Raw genomic sequence first — 12962 nt, 5'->3', positions numbered from 1 at the left:
CATTGCAGATATCTCAGTATTATGTGTAGTTTTTGCACTGGTGGAATGAACAACTCTATCAAGTTTGATCATCACCCCCATGTTGCTGTTAGGGTGTACATTGGTTTTCTGGTTCTGCTCATCTCACTCAGTATCATTTCATGCAAATCCTTCCAGGCATCGCAACTCAACTTTCAACAAGGTTGTCCTGAAGAGACTGTTCATGAGCATGCCAGGGGCCACCAGACCAGCTGAGGGTACAAAAACTAACTTGCATCCTCCTTGTTATATTAAAGATATTTGGAAAGTATAAAGAATAATAATAAAAATTAAATAAAAATTGATACCTTTCAAGGTTCTAATGAGATTTTATGTTAAATTATGCCATTACTATTACAAATCTATTTTATACGAAAGGATTTAGGAAAAAAGTTATTTGAAATGTGACTTGATATCCATATAATGAAGGGTTGAATTCAGTTGCTGTAATACCAAGAAGAAGATATTAGTTACCCTCAAATTTTAAAAAGTTTGCAAAATAACTACAATCTCTAAGATTAAACTAAAATCATATCTGTAGATGGTTGTGTAGCAGTTTCATTGTGAAATCATTAAAATAAGGAAAGCACAATGAAAGAAGCATTACTATTAAAATATTAATATTATAATTGTACCTTCATATACTCAGGGAAAATTGAATTACAGATGTATTTTCACTACTGTATTCAGCTGTGGTCATTCCAATGTCAAATATAACATAATAAGAGAAAATACCTGATGAAGGAAAAGGGAAAAAAAGGTTGTAATTGTGAGATGGGCTTGAGGAGGAGACTTCAAAAAAAGGAAGAGATTAAAAAGAATGAAATGATTTTCTTTAAAAGAAGAGATAGGCAAAAACATAAATATAATAGAAGCATATGAAATAAAGAATTGAATGAACAAGAATCGAATGAAATCTTTCTTAAAATTCAAGGATACTGAAGAGAACAAAACCCAATAAATTTAAAAGAATAAAATAACTTCCAATCCTTAGGAAAAAAGTCTAATGAATCAGAAAACTAGTTGTTCTTAACTAGTAGATAAATGATAAATTAATTCAACTCTTTTGTACCTCCAGTTGCACATCTTTGAATCAGAATCAGAGAGCTGTAGAGCCATAAATTATTTGATCATTACATAAAATATTAAAGATCAAAAACAACTACAGAAAAAAAATATTGTAAGTCAAAGAAGATAAAGACATTGTCATACCTATTTCACAGGATAACCTGGAGAAAAACATAGATATTCTCAATCCTTATCTATTTAATTAATAAATCTTTTAAAATATATAATTTATTTTTTATTCTAATAAAATAGTTAATTTCTATAATAGTACTGCATAATAACAATCATTTCTATAACACTTTAAGGCATTCAAAGCACTTAATATAAATCATTTCATTGAAAAGTCTGATAGATATGTATAATAATTATGCCATTTTATTTGTGAAAAATTCAAGCTAATGGATGTTAAATGATTTTCCAGGGCCATGTAGTGATGAAGTTTTTGAGGCATGAGTCAAATTTGGATTTTCCTTAATGTTCTTCCAGTATACTATCCACTCTCAACTAGTTAATTACTATTTTTTAATAAAGTCACACTGGATCTCAGGAAGGTTACAATCTTCCAGGTGAAGGATCACCCTATTGAGAAGGACCCTGGCAAGGATCTTGCTAGCATTGACTAAAAGAGGAATACCCCTATGATTGTCACAGGACAATTTATTCCCTTTAACTTTATAGAGATGGAGGAAGGAAGAATTCTTAAATTCTTTGAGGATAACATCTTCATGCCATATAACCTGGAAAATTTCAGTCAGTTTTAAGTTTCTTTCAGAAACAAATAAGGCAGTGGTATTGTTGAATCAAAAGGTAGGCAAAATTTTATAGCCCTTTAGGCATAATTCTGTAGACTGCTTAGATCAGCTCATGACTTCAGAAAAATGCATTAGTCCACCAATTTTTTTACATGTTAACCATTTATTTTCCCTTTTCTTTACTGTCATATTAGCCAATCTGATACATTTTTCTAATCAATAGTGATTTAGAACATTTTAGTATATCAGATTGCTTTGATTTATTCACAAATTCTTCCCTTATTTATAGATCTAACAGGCAAATTTTTTGATGATTTCCTAAATTGCTTTGATTTCTTTGGAAAACTACTTCTTACATCCTTTTACCACTTCTCTATTAGGGAATGTTTCATTTTCTTATAAACTTGCCTTTTATCAATTAAGAAATGAGGTCTTTTTTCAGAGTCTCTTGTTCTATTTTTCCCTCTGGTTTTCTGTTTTTCATTTAATCTTGGCTGTATTTATTGGTTTTGTTCATACAAAAAATTTTAATTTGATGTAATCAACGTTCTCTTTATATCATGTAATTTTTATTTCATGTTTATTCACAAATCCTTCCCTTATCTATAGATCTAACACCTTTATGTGCAAAAACTATGTATTCACATTGATTTTATCTTGGCAAATGACAGGTTGTTGATACACACATATTTTCTACTTCTTTACTTTCTAGTTTTCCCAGAAATCATAGTAATACATTGAGTTCTTGTCCCCAAAATGTGGAACTTTGGCTATGTAAAATATTTAATTATTGTCATTATTTACTTCAATATCTTATCTAATTTTTATTTAATAGCCAGGACAAAAATTGGTTTTATGATTACTATTTTCAATGCTACTAGGCTATTAGGCCTTCACATTTTTCTACTAATTCCCTTCATATTCCTTTTTCTTTGCTTTTATTTACCTTTCTAAACCTCTGTTGATGTTTGTATTAGAATATCAAATTTTCTGTTCAAGTTTTTTGCTGAAAGACTGCTGCATTGTGGATTGTTGGTTGAAATCCAAGATGCTTTGCCCTTGAAAGTACCATATTCTTTATTGTTGAAGTTTATAAAACTCATGTAATCCTGACTATAGCTCTCTGGTATATAAACTGCTTCTTTTTTGTCAATGTGATACACAGTCATATGAAAAATTGTTCTAAGTCATTGCTTTTTTAGAGAAATTCAAATTAAAGCTTCACTGATGTACTACCTCACACCTCCCAAACATCCAAATATGAAAAAGTTGCAATGTGTCTATAATATTCCTTGAAGTTTTTATTTTGAGATTTCTTTCTGGGTGTGATTGATTCTTTCCCGCATATTAGAGTAGCCCAACCAAGTCCCACCTGTTGCACAAATGTTCCTGGGGTTTGAACTTTGTCTCCTGAACTGAGGTTGGGACCCTCATTGCTTGTCTGCTGCACAGCTGCACTGCAGACTTGCTAAGCCCAGACCTGAACTGTACTGTGATTAAGAGCCTCCTACTGACTTTCTACCTTTCCTGCTTATGCTGGCCTATATCCCCCTTTTAGCACATGAAAAAAAGGCATTTACTGAAATTTTTCCATGATATCTTGAGTTTAGAACTAGTTTCAGTCTACTATTTTTCTGTTCTGTGCCTTTAGGGCCTGTTTAGAGATTTTATTAAAAATTATTTCAGAAGAACCTCTAAGATCTTGCTAGTTTCATTCACTGCCTCTGTAAGTCCTTTTTTTCACTTTTGATAATGGTAACCAAATTTTTCTTTCTTTCAAATAAACCTAACTAGTGTTTTATCTATTTTCTTATTTTTTATAAAACCAGCTACTAGTTTTATTTTTTATTTCAATTTTTTCTTATTTTGAATTTCATAAATCTCTCCTTTGAGTTTCAGGATTTCTACTTTTATGCTTAAGTGGGGAATTTAATATTTTTTCTTTTTTTATCATGCTCAGTTCATTGAACTGTTCTTAATTTCTTTTAATGATGTAAGCATTGACAGATATAAAATTTTCTCTTTGACTGTACCCTCTAAATTTTATTATATTGTCTCATTGTCATTCCCTTTCATGAAATTTAAATTATTTAAATTATTATTTTACTGCCTGTATCTTTCACACACTCATTATTTTTAGGATAGATTGGTTGCTTTCAAATTAATATGATAGTATGTTTCTGTGGATATTTATTGAATATTATATTTATTACATTATGGTATGAAAACAATGCATTACTTTCTACTTATCTTCAATTGTTTGTGAGGTTTTTAATACTCAGATTCATGGTCATTTTTCTAAGATGCCATGGTCAGCATTTTCCATTCAATTTTCTCCAGAAATTTATCTTACCTGAGTTTCCTAATATTCTCTTCATATAATTAACATTTTTTTCTTCTTTATTTTCCTTTAGATTTATCTGGCTCTTGGAGGAAAAATTTGAAGATCTCCATTGAAATAATTTAATTACTTCCTCCTATAAATCATTTACATTTTTCTTCATGTCTTTGGACATTAGGCCATTGCTTTTCCTTTGTCTAAGGTATATTTGAGCAAAATGATTTTTCCTTGCTTATCTCCTTTAATTTATCTACTTATGGTTTTGCTATGTTTGAGATTATGATAGCAATTCCTGTTTTTTCTTCATAGTTGAAGTGTATTAGATTTTGCCACAGACCTTTATTTTCATTCACTGAGTATATTTCCCTCTTTTTATTATTTCTTGTAACAATGTAATTTTGCATTCTGAACTTTAATCCATTCTGTTTTCTGCTTCTATTTTACGTATAAATTTATTAAATTCATAAATCAGACCTGTGAATACTGTATATCTCCTTTGATTCTATTAATGTAGATTAACTTTCCATTTTTTTAAAGTGGTATCAACTCAAAAGTCGGTTTTGCTTTTGACCATTTCATTCTTCAAATCTCCTTGACTTCTATTTTCACTCTTCTTTTTTTTTTTTTTGACTTTTCCATGCTTCCTACCTCTAGATTAAGATATATTTCTATGTCCAGCTGACTGTGTATGGCATGCCTTCTTTGGGCCAGTTTAGAGTAAGTTTAAAAATTGACTGGCCCCCTCAATTTTCTCTTTCAATTTATGAATATAGAATATCAGAACAGTTTTTCTTTAAATATCTTAAAATAAAATTATTATTCGCTTTCTTTGATTGTTGAGTACAGGCAGTTCTATACATTATCCATCTTCAATCTAGTTTTCTAATCAGTTGTTTATTTCAATATGATAGCTCACATTTTCTTCTTTTTTTAAGGTTTTGGCAAGGCAATGGGGTAAAGTGGTTTGCCCAAGGCCACACAGCCGGCTAATTAATTTTTAAGGGTCTGAGGCTGGATTTGAACTCAGGTACTCCTGACTCCAGGGCCAGTGCTCTATCCACTGTACCACCTAGCCACTCATCACATTTTCTTCGATCATAAAATTCCTTTATCTTATTTTTTCTTAATGTCTAATGACATTAATGACCTTTGCCCCCTTAAGTTGAGAGTTCTTGAAATTGATTGATCCTCTCCCAGTAATTCCCAAATCTGTTGTTTGCTAGTATTACAAGGCCTATGAACAGAGCTGACTACTATCCCTATGACCTCTCATTGTCTTTAAAGAAGGGTATATTTTCTTTCATAAATGCTAGCTGCTACTTGCCCAATTTAAATTTTTATGGCATAATTTCTCTTCTATTCTTTTGTATCTCTTTTTCCATTTATTTAATTATGTTTTAAAGGTATAATTTTCTTCAGTATTTTTATATATATTTGGCCAAACTATTTATTCTATTTTCAAAATTTTCTTTTCCTAATTTTCATTTCTCATTTATTTTCCCAATTTTTCCATGACCTTGATTTTATTCTTCAAATCCTTTTTTAACTCTTCTAGAAATTCTTTTTGAACTTGGTTCCAAATCATTTGAGCCTTTGCTTGTAACTATTTGATAATGTTATCATTTTCTGTGTTTGTGTCTTGATCTGCCATGCCATCATATTAAATTGCAATGGAAACCTTTTATTGTAGTTTGTTCATTTTGTCTGATACATCTTCATTTTTTTTTTTTTTTTACAAATTCACATTGGACTCTGTTCCTGGAATGGAGAAAGCATTGTCTTAACATTCAGGATGCCAGAGATAATTATGAAAATCTGGAAGGTTTTGATGCTTCCAATTTTCTATGATTTAAGGATAGGTTTAGTCCCTGCTTTCCTGGTCTGTGGTCTGCTTTTTTGAAGTAAAGAAGCATGTTCACTTGTAGCTGAAATTATGATTAATCCTCTTGGTTCTGGAACTATGAACAGATTTCTGCTTTTTCTTCAGATTTAAGCATTAATACTCTAATCTGCTTTGTTAGTATTCCCTTATTAGTAACCAAAATTTTCTTCCTCTAACAGTGTTCAGAGCCCCTACATCCCTGCACCTGCAAGTGTCATTGCTCCTCTTTTCTCTAAAACTTTGTCTAGAACTGTTTATGCAGCAAGAACTTCCATTAATGTCAGCAAATGATTTCCTGTAATCACTGACCAGTTGTTTCATTTTAACACTTCTCTCTGTAAATTGAGAGATTTTGAAGTCAATTGATCCTCTCCCAGCCATGCCTAAATCTGTTGTTTACTGGAATTACAGGGCATGTAGTCAGAGCTGACTACTGTCCCTATGCCCTCCTAACAAATGTTGTCTTTAAAGAAGAGAATATTTTCTTTCACAAATGCTAAATAAAAATAACAACATCTATCATTCTTCACTATTTGAAAACCAATATACTGTTTTGGAAAGAATATAAAGAGGAAGTCCAGAGACTAAAACACAAGTCCTAGTCTTTTTATTAACTAGTTATGAGGTAGTGAAGTTCATCATTATGCTAAATATTGACTTTATCATTTATACTATGAGCGGATTATAAATCATAATTTATTTATTTTTGAATTTTACAATTTTTCTGCTAATCTCGTTTCCCTCCCCCCCTTTTCCACAGAGACTGTCTGTTAGTCTTTACATTGTTACCATGCAATATATTGATCTCAATTGAATGTGTTGAGAGGGAAATCATATCCTTAAGGAAAAAAAATATAGGAGATAGCAAAATTACATATTATGATAATGTGTTTTTTAATTAAAGGTAATAGCCTTTGGTGTTTGTTCAAACTCCACAATTCTTTCTCTGGGTACAGATGAAATTCTCCATTGTAGATATCCCAGAATTGTAACTGATTTTAGCACTGATGGAATGAGCAAGTTCATTAAGATTGATCATCAACCCCATATTGCTGCTGTGGCATAAGATGTTCTGACTCTGTTCATTTCACTTAGCATCAGTTCATGCAAATCCCTCCAGGTTTCTCTGAATTGGCACCCCCCCACCATGGTTTCTTGTTTTTTTTTTGTTTTTGTTCCTTTGTTCTGTTTTGTTTTTATTTTTTTTGCAAGGTAAATGAGGTTAAGTGGCTTGCCCAAGGCCACACAGCTAGGTAATTATTAAGTGTCTGAGACCATCCCCCTTGGTTTTTAATAAAACAATACTGATCCATAATATACATATACCACAATCAATGTGATCCATAGTCATATGAAAATCTTTTTTGAATCATTGCTTTTTATAGAAATTAAAATTAAATCTTCTCTGAGGTACTACCTCACACCTTTCAGACATGCAAATATGACCAGAAAGGAAAATAATCAATGTTGGCAGGGATGTGGAAAATCTTGGACACTAATGTATTGTTGGTGGAGCTATAAACTCATCCAACCTTTCCGGAGAGCAATTTGGAAATTTGCTTCTAGTAGTTTTTTAGATGATTTTTTAGGATTCTCTAGGTATACCATCATGTCATCTGCAAAGAGTTAAAGACTTGGTTCTTCCTTCCTAATTCTATTTTCTTCCATTTCTTTTACTTCTCTTATTGCTAAATCTAACATTGCTAACACAATACTGAGTAGGAGTGATGATAACGGGCATTCTTGTTTCAACTCTGATTTATTGGGAATGCCTTTCTAGTTTATTACCATTGTTTGTAATTCTTGTTGATGGTTTCAGAAAGATACTGCATTTCATTCCAAGGAACAATCAAATTATTCCTATACTCTCTAGTGTTTTTAGTAGGAATTACTGTTTTATTTTTTTCAAAGTCCTTTTCAGCATCTATTGATGTGATCTTATGATTTCTGATAGGTTTCTTACTGACATAGTTAATTAAATTAACAGTTTTCCTGATATTGTAGCAATCATGTATTCCTAGGATAAATGCTGCTTGGTCATAGTGTATTATCCTTGTGATAACTCATTGAAATCACTTTGCTAAGAGTTTATTTAAGTTTTTTGCTTCTATATTCATTAGGGAGATAAGTTCATACTATTATTTCTCTGTTTTGACCCTTCTTGGTCCAGGTATCAGAACCATGATGGTATCATGGAAAAAGTTAGGCAGAGTTCTGTTCTCAACTATTTTGCCAAAGATTTTATATAGAATTGGTAACAATTTCCTTAAAGTTTGTTAAAATTTACTTGTGACTCCATCTTGCCTGGGAGAATTTTTTCTTAAGGACTTCAATAATGATATGTTGAATTTATTTTTATGAGATAGGGTTGCTTAAGTATTGAAATTCTTCTTCATTTAACCTGGGCAAGATATATTTTTTAAAATATTCATTCATTTCACTTGTTTTATCAAATTTATTAGCATACAATTGGGAAAAATAATTCTGCATTGTCATTTTAATTTCCTCCTCATTGGAGGTGAGTTTATGGTTTTCATTTATGACACTGTAATGTGGTTTTGTATTTTCTTTTTTTTAACTAAATTAACCAAATGTTTATCAATTTTATTGTATTTTTCATAAAAACAAATCCTGGTTTTTATTTTTAATTCAATAGTTTTCTTGTTTTTGATTTTATTAATTTCTCCTTTAATTTTTACAATTTATAATTTGGTTTTTAATTGAGGGGTTTTAATTTGATCTTTCTCTAATGATTTTAGTTGCATATTTAGTTCATTGATTTCCTCTTTCTGCAATTTATTGATGTAAGTGTTCAAAGATATATCTCCTGACAAATGCATCCCATAAGTTTTGGTATGTTGTCTTGTTATTGTCATTATCTAGATGAAATCATTAATTCTTCCTATAATTTGTTGTTTGATCCACTCAATTCAATAAAAAAGATATTTTGTTTCAAATTAGTTTTAGATCATCCTGATCTATTATTGCATGTAATTTTCATTGCATTATGATCTGAGAAAGAGGTATTTGTGGTTTCTGACTTTCTGCAATTGATTATTAGTTTTTTATGCCACAGTATATGGTCAATTTTTATGTAAGTGCCATGTATTGCAAAAAATATACATATATGTATACACCTTTCTAATCCAATTCAGTGTTTTCCAAAGGCCTATCATGATTAGGTTTTCTAATATTCTATTTACATCCTTAATTTTATGATATAATTATCTAAATCTGAAAGCTGGAGATTGAGTTCTCCCTTCAGTACACTTTTGCTGTCTTTGTTTTCCAGTAACTCATTCAACTTCTCCACTAAAAATTTGAATGCTAAAGCATTTGGTGCATACATATTCATTATTGAAATTTCTTCATTGTCTGTCCTACCTTTTAGGAGAATATAGTTTCCTTCCTTATATCTCTTGATGAGATCTATTTTTGCAGCTTCTTTGCCTGAGATAAGGATTGCTACCGTTGATTTTTCACTTCAGCCAAAGCAAAACTTGTTTTGTTCCAACTTATTATTGCTCTGTATGTATCTCTCAGCTTCAAATTAGTTTCTTGTAAGCAGCATATTGTTGGAATCTTTTTTTTTAATCCAGTCTGAAATTCAAGTACATTTTATGCAAGAGTTCATCCCATTCACATTTTTTTAATGTTTTTGCAAGGAAAATGGAGTTAAGTGGCTTGTCCAAGGCTACACAGCTAGGTAATTGCTAAGTGTCTGAGCCAGGATTTGAACCCAGGTACTCCTGACTCCAGGGCTGGTGCTTTATCCACTGAGCCACCTAGCCACCCCAATCCCATTCACATTCAACGTTATAATTACTAATTCTTTATTGCCCTGCAAACTATTTTCCTTCTATTTAAGTTTTCCCCTTTTTTCACCTTATGCATATTACCCAGAATTTTGTTTATGAATATCACCACCTTCAGTTGTGGTTACCCCCATGTCACCTCCCCTTTCTTTCCCCTTTCCCTTTGCCCCTTTGTACTTCTGTTAGTTTCTCTTTTCCTCCCCCATCCCCTTTCCCCTTTTAATATTTGATAGGTAAGTTAAGTTTCTCAACTTAACTGAATGTGTGTATGTTAAGTTTAGGCATAATCTGATGAGAGTAAGCTTCAGGTGGTACTCACCTGCTCCTTACTCTACCTCTGTTGCAATAAGTCCTTTATAATTCTTTTATGTAATTTGATTCAACCAATTGAATCTCCTCCATCCTCCAATACCTTTACTGCTCCCCCTTCAAGGAAATAGTGTTTTTAAATCATTCTATCAGAGTCATAGATAAGATGAGTGTCCATCACTACTGGCTAAGTACATTCTCTTTAATAGTTATATTTCTTGACATTTATGATAATCTAATCTTTCTCTCAGATAGGGATATAACCATTTTCATATTATTTGATAGTAATTGTTTTTTTCTTTACCCTCTTTTGTTCTATCTATTCATGTGTCTCTTGAGTCTCCTGCTTGATGTCCACATTTTCTATTTGGCTCTATTCATCAGGAAATGTGAGAAGTCTCCTATTTAGTTAAATGTCCATCTCTTCCCCTGGATGACATGGATCAATTTTGCCAGATGGTAGATTTTTGGCTACATTATAAACTTCCTTACTCTTCTGAATATCTTACTCCAGGCACTTCAAACATTTAATGTACTTTCAGCCAGGTCCTCTGTAATCCTTGCTGTAGCTCCTTGGCATCTAAATTGTTTCTTTCTGGATGATTGAAGGATTTTCTCTTTTATCTGGTAGTTCTGAAATGTGTCCAACATATTCCTTGGTGTTTTCCTTTTAGGATCCTTTTCCACAGTGCAACAACATATTCTTTCAATAATTATATTGCTCTCTGATTCCATGATATCAGGGCAGTTTTCCATCACTAAATCCTGTAATATTAAGTCCAGGTTATTTTTCTTTTCAATCTTTTCAGGAAGCCCAATGATTTTTAGTTTGTTTCACATGGTTTTAGCCTTGAGGTCAGTAGATTTTCCAATGTGGTATTTTACAATTCTTCTGTTTTTTCAAGTTTTTGGTTTTGTTTAACAAATTCTTGTTGTCTCATGAAGTCATTGATTTCCACAGATTTCATTATTTTTTAGAGAAGAATTTTCTTCATTTACCTTTTGCAACTCCTTTTCTAATTGTTCAGTTCTATTTTTGAAGGAGGTTTCCATTTGCCCAAGTGTAACTTTGACAGAATTATTTTCTTTTTGCATTTGCCCAAATGATGATTTGAGAGAATTATTTTCTTTGTTTTTGCCCAATTGTATTTTCCAAGGAGTTGTTTTCTTGTTGAGAGATGTTAATTTTCTCTTGCAGTGTGTTAATTTTATCTTGAGTTTCTTTTCCCAATTATTCAAATTTATTTTTAAAATTCTTCCTGATTTCATCTAGGAAGTCATTCTGGGTTGGAAACCAATTAATATTCTCCTCAGAATTTCTAGATTTCTCTGAGTTAGGATCTGTGTATTTTCAAAGTAATTTTCAATGGGTCCCCGTCTTCTTCTGGCCTTTCTTCATTTTCCTAGGATATTGTGTTGGGGAAGAGACTGATCCATAGATGTTGGGTTTTTAAAATCCTAGAGGCTTTGCTGACTGGGTTTAGTAACCCCATGTGGGCTGGCCAATAAGGGGTTGTGGTTACTTTCTCTGGAGTGTCTGTGTCCTTGATTTGAGTCTCTTTTCCTAGGTGTGGAGGGGGTAGGAGGAGCAGCAGGGTCTGAATTATCCTTGAACAATGTGGCCTGTGCCCTGGGGCAAGAATGTTAATCTGCAAATTCAGCCAAGGGAGTTCCACTGCCCACAAGTGATCTTTAAATTGTGTTTCTCTCATCTACAATAATAGAGGGGAAATGGAAGATGTACTAAAAACAATCAATGAATAAACAAGATCTACTTTTTGATTATAGTGGGATACAATACACAATGGATCTATTTTATCTTTGATGTTTTACTTTTTCCAAATACATTATATGAAAGTTCACAACATTCATCCATATTCATAGCTATATTTTTAAGTTACAAAATTTTCTTTCACCCTCCCTTTCCACTTCCTTTCCCTTAGAAGTGAAAAGTTAGGTTAATATTATTCATACAGATTTCAGTTAAACCTTTTTATAGATTAGTCATTTTAAGTATGAGGAATTAGAATTAAGGGAAATAAATACATTATGATCACGGGAAAGAAATATACAAATCTGTTGCTTGCATTTTAGTTATTTAGTCATAACAGTTTTTCCTGACCTCATAAGGGGATTTGTTGGCAAAAAACAGAAATATTTTTTTCATTTCATTCAAGTTACTTTTACAGATGAGAAAATGAGACAAACATTGTTTAGTGATTTAACCAGGGTCACACAGCTAGTGTGTGAATCCAACTTTGAATTCAAATCTTTGGGACTCTAAGACCAGTGCTCTCTCTGCTGTGCCACTCACCTTCCTTATTTTTAAGTTTTGCCTTCATATTTTTTTGCTTGAACCAAAGTTAAATAACATGAGTGTAATTTTTTAGAATTCATTTAGCAAAGACAAGATATAGCAGAGAGAAGTATGCAACAGAAAATTAGAAGGAAAACAGAAAGCTGGGAAACAATTTTCACAGCTAGGGATTCTAGTAAAGGTCTCATGTCTAAAATATATGGAGTATTGCTTCAAATTTAGAAGGTTGCTAAAAAAATTTAGAAGCTTACATGTCATTCCTCAATTGATAAATTATCAAAGGATATACACAATTTTCAAATGAATAAATTAAAGCTATATATAATCCTGGGAAAAATATGTTCCAAATCATTACTGATTAGAGAGATGTAAGTTAAAAGAACTATGAGGTTCTACTCACACCTATCAGATTTGCTAAGATGACATAAAAGAAAATAAAAGATCAATGTTGCAGAGATCG

The sequence above is a fragment of the Macrotis lagotis genome, chromosome X, assembly GCF_037893015.1.
Source record: "Macrotis lagotis isolate mMagLag1 chromosome X, bilby.v1.9.chrom.fasta, whole genome shotgun sequence".
Lineage (NCBI taxonomy): Eukaryota > Metazoa > Chordata > Mammalia > Peramelemorphia > Peramelidae > Macrotis > Macrotis lagotis.
The sequence above is the reverse complement of the archived record's forward strand: the minus strand, read 5'-3'. Positions refer to the sequence as shown.